General features: G+C 43.9%; 1 protein-coding gene across 1 annotated transcript in view; it reads right to left on the bottom strand.

The window, feature by feature from the left end:
* The window catches only part of ZNF518A (zinc finger protein 518A), a 127,867-nt gene extending 112,370 nt beyond the window's left edge, over window positions 1-15,497 (bottom strand). Inside the window, exon 1 of the mRNA XM_040361813.1 lies at window positions 15,381-15,497. The gene's annotated coding sequence lies outside the window, so the exon portion shown is untranslated. The remainder of the gene's footprint in view (window positions 1-15,380) is intronic.
* Between the last annotated feature and the right edge of the window lie 329 nt (window positions 15,498-15,826).

Here is a 15,826-nt window from a genome sequence, read left to right as displayed (position 1 = left end):
GCTTTCATGATGGTAATTTAGCCGGCATGAAAGTGAAGGGTATCCATTCACTCAATCTACCCTTGAGGAGGGGGGATTTTGATCAGATACTCCTTCAGAAGGAGAAAATGTGGATCTATTGTTTGGGTTCGCTCGTGCCTATGGGCTTAAATAATGAGCTGAACCTAGCCATTCCTTGAAACTTGATGGATACCACATGCAAATTGATAATTGACAATGTGTGCATCATCTGTACTATTTAAAAAGAACAGGAAGTGAGTATTTTTCAGAAGAAATAAGGACATTTAAAATCAAAAATCGAAGGATGAGGTAAGTGAAGGAGGACTGCACTAGGGTAAAGGAATCTATTTAGGGGGGGGGGGGAATCCTTTACAACCCCTTTAATACACAGTATGAACAAGTTAATAACTATACCATATTTGAAAGTAAAAAAAAAAAACACCACACGGGAACTCAAAGAGTTTCTGGCCAAATATATTGATATATTGGGTTAACCAATGTACAAGTCGAGGGCCGGGCAAAAAAAAAAGATATAATACCACAAATAGGAATTTTGTGTCACCAGATGAAGAATTTGACTCATTTTTATCATCTTCCATTTCACAGGCTCACCAGTCACAATCTATGACACACCAGGCAAGATCACATAAGTGGAATCATGGTGGTGGGTACTCAGACACCCAGTACTAAAAAGAAACCCGACATATTCCCCCCCACAATGTGCACACAAACAAGGCGACTGTCGATATCACAACCCGTAACATATCACGCAATACATACAAGGGTCCCATTACAGCGCAGGCCCTACAATTTAGAAATGAACAGACAAAGAACACTAGACACCTACATGACTCTTTAGGGACATTGCCCCCCAACCCACCATGAACTCTGTCATCAACCTGACCCCATTTACACTTTCCCAGGATCTTAAGTTGGGGCTTTTGCCCTACTAGCAAAATTGACAAGAATGAAACCATCAAGTTTGCCAGGAAACTATATCTTTCAAGATAGGAGGAAAAAAAAAAAAAGAAGGAGAAAAAAGGAATAAGATAAAAAACACACACACACACACACACACACACACACACACACTTTACTATGCAGGACTTTAGAGCTTTAAAAAGGGATAGTGTGCTCCTATTGGAGGAGAGTGTTGAATACAATGAAGACTGCAATACAGATACGAACTAGGGAAACTGAAGCTAGTGAACCAAACAAACCAGTTCCCAGACCTTATGACCAATCCTCAAATTTCAGCCTTCCTTGCTGCGATGGTCAGTGAGGTGAAACGCATGCCCATCTGGGGCAATGTGTCTAACCTCTTTCCAAGTGACAGGCCCTTGCACAACTACATAGAAGACATGATACGGTCATAAAACCCTCTGACAAAAGGTGGCAACATGATGCCGATGACTCCACCTATATGAAACTATGTGCCAAAAACAACAAGGAATGGTAGCAGATGTCACAACCCAATTTAATTGTGGGTATAGACAGTTGATCTACACTGCCGTAATGGATGCCCTTATAGATGAGGAAACCTACGAAAATCTCAATGAACCCTTGTATAGAGAGGCTATAATTTTATTCCATTCCAAAAATACACAAGAGCTGAAAATTGAAAAACCTCAGAAAAGGCGGGATTTTTAAGGCAACAATATAGAAACGAAAAAAGTCATAAAAAATACAAATTTATTACATGATATAAATACAATTAGAAATAACAAAATGTAAAATAAAATCTGAAAAAAGGATTCAATTCGGAAAAATTACAATGATACTGTCCGTTATGGAATACCCATCATCAGACCAACTGATGATGGGTAAAGCGGATACACAAAAGCTTGGAAGCACCTCCAGGAAGAAAAAGTGTGTCAGGAATAGGATCCATCACGGAGAATGGCAGCCTATTGATAGACTTTCTTGATGCCTCATTACTAGGCTCCCAACCCATGAGGTATTTTGGATCTTTACAGATGTCTGGGTGGTTTATCCATTCCCCCTTATGCTCCACTTGTCAGTATTGACATAGAAGTCTTGTATTCAAGCATTCCACGTGATCTAGGTGTAGAGACAGTTAGAACTTTCATTACAGAACAGGATCATAAACTATGTGAATTGAATGCTTTTCTCCCTAAAATTACTGTCCTTTATTCTTCTACACAATTGGTTTACATTTATGGACTCCCATTACCTCCAGGTACAGGGCATTGCAGTGCCCCAGCATATGCCAATCTGTACCTGGGGGGTGGGAGCGACATTTTTTCTCAGATAAAAATCTCAGCAGATACCTGGACCAAGCAATTTTCTGGTTCAAGTATATAGACAATATTTTGCTTATTTGGACTGGCACAGCTGAACTACTTCAATAGTTTACATACCATCTCAATATTACCAATTGAGAGAAATTAACTCATCCCATTAAGTACTTACATGTCAATTAAGTCTAGACCATGTAAGTACTTAGTGGGAGGAGTTCATTTCTCCCCTCCTTTACATATATAGTCTCCCTTGTGTTTGTGTGTAACATTGGACCATACGGTTTTATTTATGCTTTTTTACAGACATTGGTGCACTTGCCCCTGATGATGTTATAGAAAACAACGAAACGTGCGTTGGACAAATTTTGATGCACCATTTTCTTTTTAGATGGTTTTATTTCATCCACTCCCAAGTTGACTCACTATGTTGCTTTTCAAGCGATTCTTTATGATGGACAACTATCCTATACCTCAATATGTCATCTCCAAGGTGCCATGATTGTTTTTATGAATACCCGGTTAATAATGTGTGATTGTTATGCTTATTTACCATGCATGTACTCATTATGCTATGTTTTTTAAATGTATTGAATAAAACATGATACAAAATAAGTGAAGCGCTATACCAAAAATCAAATGTGCATATACTGTACAAAATGATATCCAATGTGCATATATAAAAAATAAAAAATGTGTAATATGCTGTAAATTTCCTGATACTATGCAAAATAAATAAATGATATGCCTTAAAACTAGCAATAAAGTGCAATGTACTCCTTATTGCACACAGTGTTCTTATAAATTCCCTACGTAGGCTTGTGTTTGGGTTCCGGGTTGGCCTTGGCAGATGTTTTATGGTTGGACTCTGTAGAATGAGAAGCAATGAAACACACTGAGATTGTGTCTGATTCCTTTGATTTGTCTCCTGCTATTGCAAACCACAAAGTCATGTCTATTTGTGAAGCAAAAATATTCTGGCAAGATCAGCCAGCACAAGGGAATGTTGTTTGGGAGCCATGTCACACGACTGCGCAATTTTTAGTTAAAGCGACAGTGCCGAATCGCAAAAAGTGGCCTGGTCTTTGACTAGCAAAATGGTCCATTTGGTTAAGTTGAATTAATTTTCTTATTCCCAACTGACTTTGTTTGTTGGGCCACACACATACAAATAAACAAATGGTCTCCCAAGATAAACCCCAATACAAAAAAAATCTTATTAGAATATTCAGGCTATGCTCACCAGAATAAAAACAAATGGATCCGTATAAATTCAGATCATTCGAATGTTGTTACGTTATTTTGGATACTTCAGCATTAACAAAAAGTCCCAACGATTGCATCATGTCACAAGAATGAAACAAATTTGTTGTTTTCATTATAATTTATTTCAGGTTTGTTGACATTGGTTACTATTGTGATTTGGAGATTGATACATCAGTATTACATGGGACCGCAGGCCACACTACCCACCCCTTCAAAAACCCAACACTCCCAGTGAACAAAGGATCACACAACTTTTGGCATTTTAATGGCCGTGGCACCTTTATTGGTTTAATCAAATTAATATATATCATAACCATCTTTATTTAATCAAAATAACGTATTGAATAATAAACCTTTTAATAAGTCAGAAATTCCCTGCTCAGTCAAAGGACTCGAGCAGCTAAAATTGAACAAACTGTAAAGTCCCCCCCCGATTCGGGGGTGACAAACCACATAATTGTGCCAACGACAGGGAGGGGGGGTGGGGATCAAAGTCCAGTACCCAGCCAACAGCCCTGAACACACGCAGCTGCGGCCTTATATAGGGTCCAACAGATCCAGAACCTTCCAGCCGGTCACCTGCTCCACCTGGACCAGTCAGAGCTCACCTTTCCCAGGTACCTGTAAAACACTAGCAAGCAGGGAACATGCACAGGTGTATTAAATGACACACAGGTGTTTTAAACTATAATGCCATATACATTTGTCAGTAGAAGGCTGAGTAAAAAAGGAGGGGGGAGGGGGTGGCCGCAGGACCCATGTGCCCAAATGAATTGTGCCCTATTATGCCACGTGTAGCACTACCCCCCGAAGGAGCTGCTGGTTTGTTTTGGGTCTACGCTCTGGCTCGAAAATTGGCTCAAACCCTCCCTAGGCACAACTGGTATCAGTGGGAATTGTGGGCCCCAATAACTGTTGGAGAGCACAATATCCCATCTCCCCACAATGAATTATGTAAACAAAAGGTTACCTTGAGTTGTATTGCTCCCGTAGAATGACAGATGAAATGCACACAAAATTCAGCTTGACCAATGTAATTCTTTACTTGAGCAAACAAAAGCAAGGGATACAAAGGTAAAACGGTAATAGACTTCTTGCAGAGCCCTGCAAGAGTCAGAATCAGTGATAACGATTAAATCTAAGTTAAGTTATAATGGCTATACAGACCTGTGTAAGCACACAGAAAGGGGATCCCCCTCGGTGAGACATCCACACTGAAGCCCCTCCTCACCAAGCCTTACCCAGCTCTCCAATTTGTAATCCAAGAAGGGAACAAATAAAACTGGTGGAAGGGGCCCAAATAGTTAAACCACAGTAGTTAATGTGGACGATCCACCCTCCGGCAACATAGTCAGTAGGTTTTGGGCAGATGCCCGTCTCACACAACCAGTTCAGGCTTTGTCCTTCCAAAACACTCCGTCCACGATCTCCGATCACAGTCTCTCAGGATGACAGTCTCCGATTCACAAACAGGTCACTGCTTTACTGGGACACCGTCCGATCACTCCGTCAGGAGTTCTGTCTCTCTTCCTCAAGGGCGCTGCACCCGGGCGTAGATGGGCCACAACTCTGGCCTAGGCTTCCGGGAAGACACCTCACACAGGTGTCCTCCTTAGTTGAAGAGGTGGTCCAGAGAGAGCGCGCCAAACACGTCCTCTCCCTTAAATTACCCCACCCAGCAGGCCATGCGGGAAGCAAAGCATTCTGGGATTGTACAGTTGCTCTCTGGGTAACGTAGTCTATCAATAATCCAGGGCAATGGAGTCTTTTCTCTCCCTGTACTCAGTTTCCCAGCCTTCCTTGCGGTGCCAGGACAAAAAGTAGACAACAGGTCGCTATAACACAACTCGGCCACAGGAGGGAGCCGAGATCCTTCTTGATCAGCAGATGGTAGTCTTTTATATCACATAAAGAGTAATATCCCGCTACACACACGTCTAGCCGTTGACAGCAGCCTATACAAATAAAAAAATTAAAAGACTGACAGATGCCGTAACTTTATGCATGTGACCACATATCCAAGTGGTTACATGTTTATAGGGATGTACGACTACCGTATTTATTGGCGTATACCGCGCACTTTTTTGCCCTGAAAATCAGGGCAAAATCGTGGGTGCGCGATATACGCCGATACCCGCGCCTTGTTTGAATGCCTGTGCCGACAGATACCGAGCGCAGTACGCTCGGGTACATTCGGCCAGGCTCGGCTTTGCTCGTAGTCACGCTCTGTGACGTTTATGCGTGAGAAGCCGAGCCTGGCCGAATATACCCGAGTGTACTGCGCTTGGTATATGTCGGCGGAGGCTTCAAACTGAGAGCGGGAAGCGGGGATTCAACATGAAGACAGTGCGGGAGAAGCCGGGAGGACACCACCGAGGCTGCAGACGGACGCCAGACCGGACGAGGCCACTGATGGACGCCGGGCAAGACACCAAAACTGTAAGTAGTAAAATGTAATAACATTTTTTTTACAGGATTTTAGGGTCAAAATTAGGGGTGCGCGCTATACGCCGATAAATACGGTATATGTTGCATTAAATATTCATACGTAGGCTGGCCATACATTTTTTTCTATTCAGCCAGCCGTCTGGGTATAAGAAAAAAAAAATAACCAATTCCCCCATCCACACAAACAAGGTTGATAGAGAAATACCCCCACTGTGACACTGTCAGCTGTCAGAATATACTGATCAGTGGCTGCAGAAGATTGGATGATTGATAAAGGTTTTCCAAACATGTCCCTTTCATAGAGGAAAACAAGCAGACAATCAACTTCTGTTGAGCGAGGACAGCCACACACCGAGAAAAATTCAGCCAATCCCTGCTGAACTATCTACTTTTCTATCAGTGTAAGCTGTACACTGCCTTATACAGTAACTCACCGGCCACTTTATTGTTAGGTACACCTTGCTAGTACCAGGTTGGAACCACTTTTGCCTTCAGAACTGCCTTCATTCTTTGTGGCATAAAATTCAACAAGGAGTTGGAAACATTCCTCTGATATTTTGGTCCATAGTGACATTATAGCAGCACACAGTTGCTGCAGATTTGTCGGCTGTGAATCTCCACCACATCCCAAAGGGGCTTTATCTGGTGGCTGTGGAGGCCATTGGAGTGCAGTGATCTCATTGTCATGTTCATGAAACCAGTGGTGAGATGATTTGATCTTTGTGATATGGTGCATTATCCTGCTATAAGGAGCCATCAGTAGATGGGGACACTGTAGTCATAAAGGGAAGGACAGGGTCAGCAACAATACTTAGGTAGGCCGTGGCCTATAAACGATGCTCAATTGGTACTAAGGGGCCCAAAGTGTGCCCTTCTGCTGCTGTAGCCCATCTGCTTCAAGTTTCGATGCGTTGTGCATTCAGAGATGGGAATCAACATATCTTGGTTTTTAAGAGTGTTTATTGCAGTTGGTAGACAGACAAAACACAGACAGACAAAACACTCATATGAGCACTTTAAGCTGGGTAGGGAGAGAGTGGGCAATTCAAATCTCTTTCATAAGCAGTTCATAAGAGGAAAGTTCATGAAATGCAAGTTCGGAAGCAATTGAAGTCTCAGGGGGTGGGGTGTTGGCTTTGGTCGGCTGCAGGCTCTGGTATGAGCTAGAAGGAACTCTGTGGAGATGCAGAACAGAAGGAGAGCAGCGCCATCTAAGTGCAGCAACTAATATGACATTTATTTAAAAAGGTAAAAAAATAAATAAAATAAAAAACACCTCACAAGATTAAAAAGATTTCAGTGCATGTGGGAATGTATGGTGGTTCATCCACTCCTAGGGAGGACGAGCTGCGGTCAGGAGTGGCCCCTAGCTCCGGCTGTGCAGGTGGCTCCCAGGGACTCAGGTGCTGGCATCACATCAGGATGGAAGGTGGAGTGGGAGGTGCGCGCGTTCGGAGCGGATGAAATTTTTCGCTGTGACAGCTAGCAGGGTTCTTCTCCCTCCCTGCTAGCTGTCACAATTTTAACTACTTTCCGCCTAAAGTTTCCCCGATTCTCCAACGTGCCCTTTCGGTGAGAATACTGCTCCGGTACTTGAATCAGTTACTCACTGTGGTCCCTTAGTAGGTCTCCCACCTGCAGAACTGGCACTTTTGGTTGGACTGACAACCCTGCGATGCCCTCTTACTTCTGCATACCTCCCAACTGTCCCTGATTTCGAGGGACTGTCCCTGATTTGGAGCAATGTCCCTCTGTCCCTCATTCTTCCTCATTTGTCCCTCATTTCTGATCTATATAAAATGCACTTTTTATCTATCAAAAAGTGTTTTCCAGAACTAAACCTTTCATCTGATTTCCAAATTGCTGCATTTGTAAATTCCGAAAGCCAATATAATGGCATAGTAGTGGTGAAAAAGCAGTTGTGGGTTTAACCAATCTTATTTCTTTGTAAAATTCTCCTTTAAGGGGGCGTGGCAAGGGGTGTGTCCTTAGCCTGCATACTTTTGCTCATAGGTGTCCCTCATTCCCATCTCAGAAAGTTGGGAGGTATGCTTCTGGGTAAGCCCTCACACAGCCTGGCAGCCAGATGCCCCCAGGATAGGCCCAATCTTTGGCCTAGCAGCTCCAGGCAAACGACACACGTCCACCCAGACAGTTGCCCAGGTGGCACAGAACCCAGGTCACCTGACTCCACACAAATATTTTTTCAAGGGTCTCCAAACTATGGCCCTCCAGTTGTTCAGGAACTACAATTCCCATCATGCCTAGTTATGTCTGTGAATGTAAGAGTTTCACAGTGCCTCATGGGATGTGTAGTTCCACAACAGCTGGAGGGCCATAGTTTGGAGATCCCATAGGCTCTCCCAGCAAGCCAAGAGATTCAATAAAACCCCTGCCCATTGGCCGAGATACCCCATATACCCATAACCTGACCTCAAATTATCCTTCTTATATCTAGTACCACCAAGTGCCCGGCCACCCATTGGTAGAAGAGAAAAGCACAACAAGGCCAAACTTGGGGAGAAATCAATGGATCTCTAACAATTTAACTATGGTAGCTACCCCTGACAAGGAATTTAGTGAGGAGTTCCGTGACTAAACCCCAGGGGGCTACAAATATAAAAAATTCAGTATGCCAAACCATAGTTTGTAGATGCTATAACTTTCTCACAAACCAATCAATATGCACTTATTGAGATATTTTTTACCAAAGACATGTAGCAGAATAAATTTTGGTCAAAATTGATGAAGAAATTCGATTTTTTTTTTTTTATTTGATTGGATACATTTTATAGGAGATAGAGATAGATAGATAGATAGATAGATAGATAGATAGATAGATAGATAGATAGATAGATAGATAGATAGATAGATAGATAGATAGATAGATAGATAGATAGATAGATAGATAGATAGATAGATAGATAGATAGATAGATAGATAGATAGATAGATATATCTATCAGTTATGGTCTTTTTTCATTTCTATAACAAAAATATAAAGCCCAGTGGTGATCAAATACCACCAAAAGAAAGCTCCATGTGTGCAAAAAAAACTGTTTGGGTAAAGCATTCAATGACCATGCAACTGCCAGTTAAAGTAGTGCAGTGCCGAATAGCACCTTCCAGAACTGAGGTGGTTAAAGTGTACAATAGACACATTGTACATGTCAGTTCATCCACTTATGTTTCCATTTTCTATTTACATTCAGCTGATCTCATTCACATGCATATCAAGTAAAGCCTCATACACACAATCGTAGTATCCGACGGGAATTGTGTGATGACAGGCGTTTGTACGCTCCATCGGACAATTGTTGTCAGATTTTACGCGGATAGCATGCTTTAAAATTATCCGCCAACAATTGTGTGTTGTCGGATTTTACGATCGCGTGCACACAAGTTCGTCGCACAAAACTCCAAAGTACAAACACGCATGCTCAAATGCAATGTTTCGTGGTTGTTGACTGACAATTCTTTGCCATTTTTATGCAAGACAAGTTCCTGACCAACGCCCTTCGGACAAAAGTCCTATGCTTTGTCCGCAGATAATCCGATCGTGTGTATGAGGCTTAGGGAATTAAAAAAGAGGAATGGTAATACAACACACACTTCATGAGACCCAATAGAGCATGTGTCAGCCTTTTCAAATTGTATTATTATTTTTCAGTAGCCATGAATATCAATTGCATTGCTCCCCAGCAACATAGTCACTGACTACCAGCAGCATTCTGGGTGTTTCCTGTCAATAAGTCAGTAGTCGTAGAGACTCGTAGTCATAGAGAGTCTATTGTTTCCAGACAGACCTTGTATTGGAGCCTTGCAATGAGATAAAAGGATCAACAAGGCATAAATATTATCACTGTCCCCCATGTAGAATTACTAACAAACTATGGCATGTGAATGAAATCAAGGATTTTTAAATATTAGCACACAATGATTTTTTTATTTCACTAAAAGCAAATAGTCTGCACTGCAAGTGCACTGTAAAGGCCTATACACATGTAGCGCTCACCCCCGAAGGAGCCACTGGTTATAGATTGGGTGGCATGTTACCTCTGTGACTCCGCCGTCTAGGGTAGTTGATGAGAGCCAGGCAATGGCTTGTGCTTTTATTTTACCAAACACGGTAAACAAATAAAACTGGAGGTAGATAGTAGAGATGTATAAGGAGGAGAAATAGCAGATTCAGGCCTAACGATACGGAAACAGTCCTGCTTCCAACAATACTTTACTTTCGTCGCCACTCCAGCCAGAGTGGGTATAGTGTACCTGGACAGGCCTCTCACACCGACCTGGCAGCCAGAATATCACTCGGAACTTTGAGGGAAAAGATCTCTGCCACAGACCCTCCCTAGAACTTAGATCATGGAGACAATCCTCCTTGGTAGAATTTGCGCCTGAATCTCCCTCAGGTAGTTTTCAGTTAGGTTACCTACTGACAGGTGGCTAACCTCCAACCTTTCAGTATCCGGTTACCTTGATCCCCGATGGATTGTCGAGGCCCTGTTGGGTCGCCAGCCTCTCTTGGCTCCCCTCAGGCGGACTCCCCACCGAACAGCTATCTTGCTTGGGATCTTCTCAGAATTGGGGACCCAGTCGAACACTGGGGCCCCGCTACAGCTTTAAATGCTCCGGCCCAACATGGTCCCGGAACCAGGAACACCGCTTGGCACGCGCACCCCGGCCTGGTAGGCCATCTCGCCAGGGAGCCGTGATGTGTGGTCACCCTAAAGGTGGGCGCCACACCAGGAAAGACCCCGCCTTAATGGCGTCTGCTCCAGAAGTACCCTCTCCCAGCATGCCCCGCAAGAGAAACTCCCTCCTGATTGGCTGCTGGCAAGAGGCACCCCAGCCTGGACTCCACTGGCGCCACCTGTCGTCCCGGGGTGGTTCAGCACCCCAGCAACAACAGAATGACCCACAGCACAACCCAGCTGAAACAGAGACCCTAACGAATAATTACAATTAGAATCAAAGTCAATTACACTGGGGTAGATTCAGCTAGGGGCGTGCACTGTTACGGCAGCGCAGCGTACCGTTTTTACGCTACACCTCCGTAAATTACTGGAGCTTCGTTTCATTCACGAAGCATTTGCTCCGTAATTTGCGGTGGCGTTTCGTAAAATGGGCCGGCGTAAGCGCGCATAATTCAAATGATCCCGTAGGGGGGCGTGGATCATTTAAATTAGGCGCGTTCCCGCGCCGAACGTACTGCGCATGCTCCGTCGGGAAAATTTCCCGACGTGCATTGCGGTAAATGACGTCGCAAGGACGTCATTGGCTTCGACGTTAACGTAAATGGCGTCCAGCACCATTCACGAACGAGTTACGAAAACGACGCAAATTTTGAAAATCGCGACGCGGGAACAACGTCCATACTTACCATTGGCTGCGCCTCCTAATAGCAGGAGCAGCCCTACGGCGAAAACGACGTATGCAAACAACGTAAAAAACGAGCGCTGGCATGTGCGTACGTTTGAGAAACGGCGTTAGTATGCAATTTGCATACTCTACGCTGACAACTACGGGTGTGCCACCTAGCGGCCAGCGTCAGATTGCACCCTAAGATACGACGGCATAAGAGACTTATGCTAGTCGTCTCTTAAGGCTACAGTCTGCGTATCAAGCTTTCTGAATACAGAAAGTCGATACTCCGGCGCTACTTAGCAATTACGCTGCGTATCTATGGATACGCAGGCGTAATTGCTTGCTGAATCTACCCCACTCAGATTATCCCTTAACCTTTAATAGCACCGGTACTTGGAAGTACACAGGCGCTACACACACGATCTGAAAATCGTACCAAAAATACCGCTTTCAAAGCAATCATATGATAATCTGATCGTTATTAGACAGCTTTCGAGAGTCAATCACAACAATTCATGCAAAATTATCTGATGGGACAAATACGAAAAATGTTCTCGTACAATACATTGCATCACTTTCAAATTTTTATTCTCTCGCACAAAATTTTTCGGAACTTCATTTTGGATACGAGATTAGCATGCAGAAAAATCTCATTGTGTGTACCAGCCAGGATTAGAAGGATAAGTTCACCTTTTATTACATGTTACACCCATGTTCAGGGTGTAATGTGCAACATGTTAAGAACGGACCGGCCCCCTCACCATCCGATACCCGCTGTGACAGATAGCTGTCACAATTTTAACTACTTGTCGCCCGTGCTATAGCTGAAAGATGGCTACAGCGCGGGCCTTAATTGCCGGGAGGGAGTCCCTGCGGCGTGTTCTGTGATCACACAGTCTATGATACTCGGCTGATCACAGATCAGAGTAAGGGGTCGATCACGGCCCCTTACCACGTGATAAGCTGTCAGCCAATAACGTCTGATCACATGATGTAAACAGAAGCTCATCAGCACGAGGAAATTGGACATTGGTGCCTTACACAGAAAGCCGTGGCTGCATTTTCTGTGCCCACCAGTGTCAGCTGCCACTGCCCACTGTGCCACCTACCAGTGTCTCATAATAAGTGCTGCCTATTAGTGTCACCTACAAGTGTCACCCATCAGTGCACATCAGTGAAGGAGAAAAATTACAGTTTTTCGAAAACTATGAAACAGTTTTTTAATTAATAAAAATTTAATTTGGGTACACTGTAGCATGACCACGCAATTGTCATTCAAAGAGAGACAGTCCTGAAGGCTGAAAATTGTCTGGCCAGGAAGGGGGTTTAAGAGACCAGTAAGCAAGTGGTTAAAAAAAACGATCCGTCCAGCCGCTCCACAGATTGACAGGGCTCTGTGCATGGGAAAACTACAAGCTCCGGCAGCATTTGCGGCTGTCGGCTTGTAGTTTTCAATGAACTACCCCAGCGCTGCGGAGTGCAGTAGTAGTTCATTCATGCTTCCTGTCAGATTGTATCTGCTTACCAGTATGGGATGTACAGCAAAGCAGATGCACTGGTAGATCTGCTGGAGACTTGCATGGCACCCATGATCTGCTGATCACAGGTGCAATGCTTTACAGGCCCCAAAAAAATTAATAAATGTGTACAGTCCTGAAAGTGCGGTTGCACTAGAGTGGAAGCTCTGAAATCAGAGACAGCACTCTGCTGACTTCTATCATTCAATCATGTGCAAGCAAAAATGCTGGGGGTTTTCTTCCCTTGCATGTTCCCCTCAGATCTAGAACAACTGCACTTGCAGCGCACAGACTATTTGCCTTAGGCTAGGTTCACACTTCTGTCAATTGGACATTGCACATGGGTCCCCCCCCCTGCCACATCCAATTTGCATAGCAGGAGATTGTAACCGGCTCTCAATTTGGGCTGAAATCGGACCTGAAACGGTGAATGGAGATGCACCAGACCCCTACTGTGGACCGCTGTGTGTTCTAGTGAGAACCCAGCCTTCGTAAACCAACCCCTATGTATAAAATTATTTACATAAAAGCCAAACTCCAGGGAAAAGAAAAATCCTCTTTTGCAGTGTGGCTCCCCCTACACTGCAAGGGTTAAATACTCATTCAGGTTCTTACTGGAGTTTTGGAGGGGCTCGGATGTGGCTTGGGCGAAATACTGGAGGAGGTCAGTTGGAGGTACTGGCTTCCATCCTCTCCCAGAGTGGGGCTCGGGCCGGGCGGCATCAAAGTCAATCCAGACGCTCTCATTAGCCAAGGCCAATATGCAGCAGGAGGTTCTGTGTTTGGCAGCCTGCCCTGTAGGCCAATACATGCTTGGCGGTTGAAACCCTAAGCCTACCATAAGCAACAGGCTGATGGCAACACAGGGGACCCTCTTAATAAGAGAAACTTCCCTCATACTGTACCCGTTTCTGGTGTTATATGTTAGGAAAAAAAGAAAAGCTAATCAAACTTCAAATATCTGTGTCACCATTACACTCCTACTGCAAATGTCTGTCAAGATGTGACCGTACCCAATAAACAAAGTTTTTACAAAAAATATTTTTAGGGAAAGGGTAGCTTCCATTGGGCTAGTAGGCTATAAGGCTCGATTCACATCTATGGAGGTTGCTTTTGAGAGTTTCTACAGTGCTTGCCACATTTTTGGACACACGTTTTTACCACAATTTGCTTCTTTTTTTTACACTGTATTTAGCTTGTTGCTAAGGAGGGGGCCTGAGAAGCCAGCCGCAGCATCCTTAACAATCGAGTCATCATGGTTAGCGGGCTTCCCAGCTGAATGTAAAGAGAAAAAAATTGTGAAAAAAAAAAAAAAAAAACAGCTTGGGTTCCCCCCCCCAAAATGTGTTTTAAATGGTGTGGGTTCCCTCCCGCCTCCCAAAATCCTACTCACAGCTGATGACTCAACAGTTGTTAAGGACGCAGCAGCCGGCATCCCGGCCCCCCTCCTTAGCAACCAGTTACTGGTATATACAGTGTAAAAGAAAAAAATGCAAAACACAATTTGCAGCTAAATTGCAGTACTTGCATTTACATGCAAAAAGCTACATTTTGTGGGGGAAAAAAAAAAAGTCCCTGACACTTTCCAAGAACGCGAGGCACAAAAATGCATTGATGTAAACGTGTTCCATAGGAACCCATGTTTAAAATTTTCCATGCATTTCTGCAAAATGCATCAAAAAACGCATTTGTAGGAATGGAGCCTAAGACTGGTACATGCAGCTCCAGCAGTCACATGCCCTCTGATGTCATCAGCCCCTAGTCCTGCACTGGACCAGAGGACAGTCCACAAGCTGGAGTGTAGGGAAGGGCAGGATAAGGTAAGTAAAACAGGGTTGTGTTCATTGATAAACCCTACAGAATATCCAGTGCAAATAATGAATACTGTATGTCAAAGTGAGAGTTTGCATGGGTTTAAGCTTTCTTCCTATTCCACAAGACAACGCTTCTAGGCTATGTTTACGATTGCTGTTTACACCGCATTTTTACCACCCCATTCCTACCTTAAAGCTGCAAAGGCAGCTAGATGGCATTGTACACTTGCCATGGCCGTGATGTTTTGCTTCACAGCACAAATGTTACCCTTTGTCGTGTATGGTCACAGTGGGCAATACTAAACATTTAGGAGAAAGGGGACCACATAGCAACCGCCCTGCCACTGTGTGAAATGTACGCAGTTGTAGTGCAGTAGTGTGAGCTTTTAGTAGTTAAAACAGACGGTATGTCACCTTCTCACTGCCTGTTAACACCCTCTGAAAAGTGATCTGCCACAGAATCCTCATTAGCAGTCAATCCATGTGTAAAAGAGCCCAAAGCAGTGCAGTGTTGTCATGCACCACATATGGCAGGCTGTTAAAAAATACAATAAATAAATATCTCCCAAAAATCACAATCACAACAATGAAATTAATATGCAATGCTTTAGTATGTTCAAAATGAATGGCACCACAACTCATGTATTGTGCACTGTAGCATTTGTAAATGGGCAAGGTTGCCCTGCCAAGAAGAAAGCTAATACTTACCCCTCCTGCTGGGTCCAGGGGGTTGGCAGGAGGAACCACTGACTGCAGTTAGGGATTAGCAATCCATAACTCCCAGTGTCAGTTTCTAAACAGTCTTCAAGATGGCAATTTCTTGCACCAGGGCAGCATTCGGTGGTTAAGGCAGTGGTAAAGATATTCGTTTTTTCAATATTTTAATGATAGTGGTACACTCTCTGCACCCAGGGCCAATCATTCGCAGTTGCTCACTCCATGAGCAATGTGAGCGGCCGCAATTAGCTGCAGGAGTTGTCAGTCTTCCATTGCTTACTATGAGGCTGCCACCTGCAATTAATTATCAGGATCCCTTGCTGTAATCACCATTCACCAATTCACAAATGGTAATGGGGCGTAAACTGGCCTTTAGCCCTGGTTCACACTGATGCTACTTTGAAATTGTGCTACTTTACTTGAAGTTGCGCGATTTC

This window comes from Rana temporaria, chromosome 8 (genome assembly GCF_905171775.1).
Source record: "Rana temporaria chromosome 8, aRanTem1.1, whole genome shotgun sequence".
NCBI lineage: Eukaryota > Metazoa > Chordata > Amphibia > Anura > Ranidae > Rana > Rana temporaria.
This window is presented reverse-complemented; position numbering and strand designations above follow the sequence as displayed.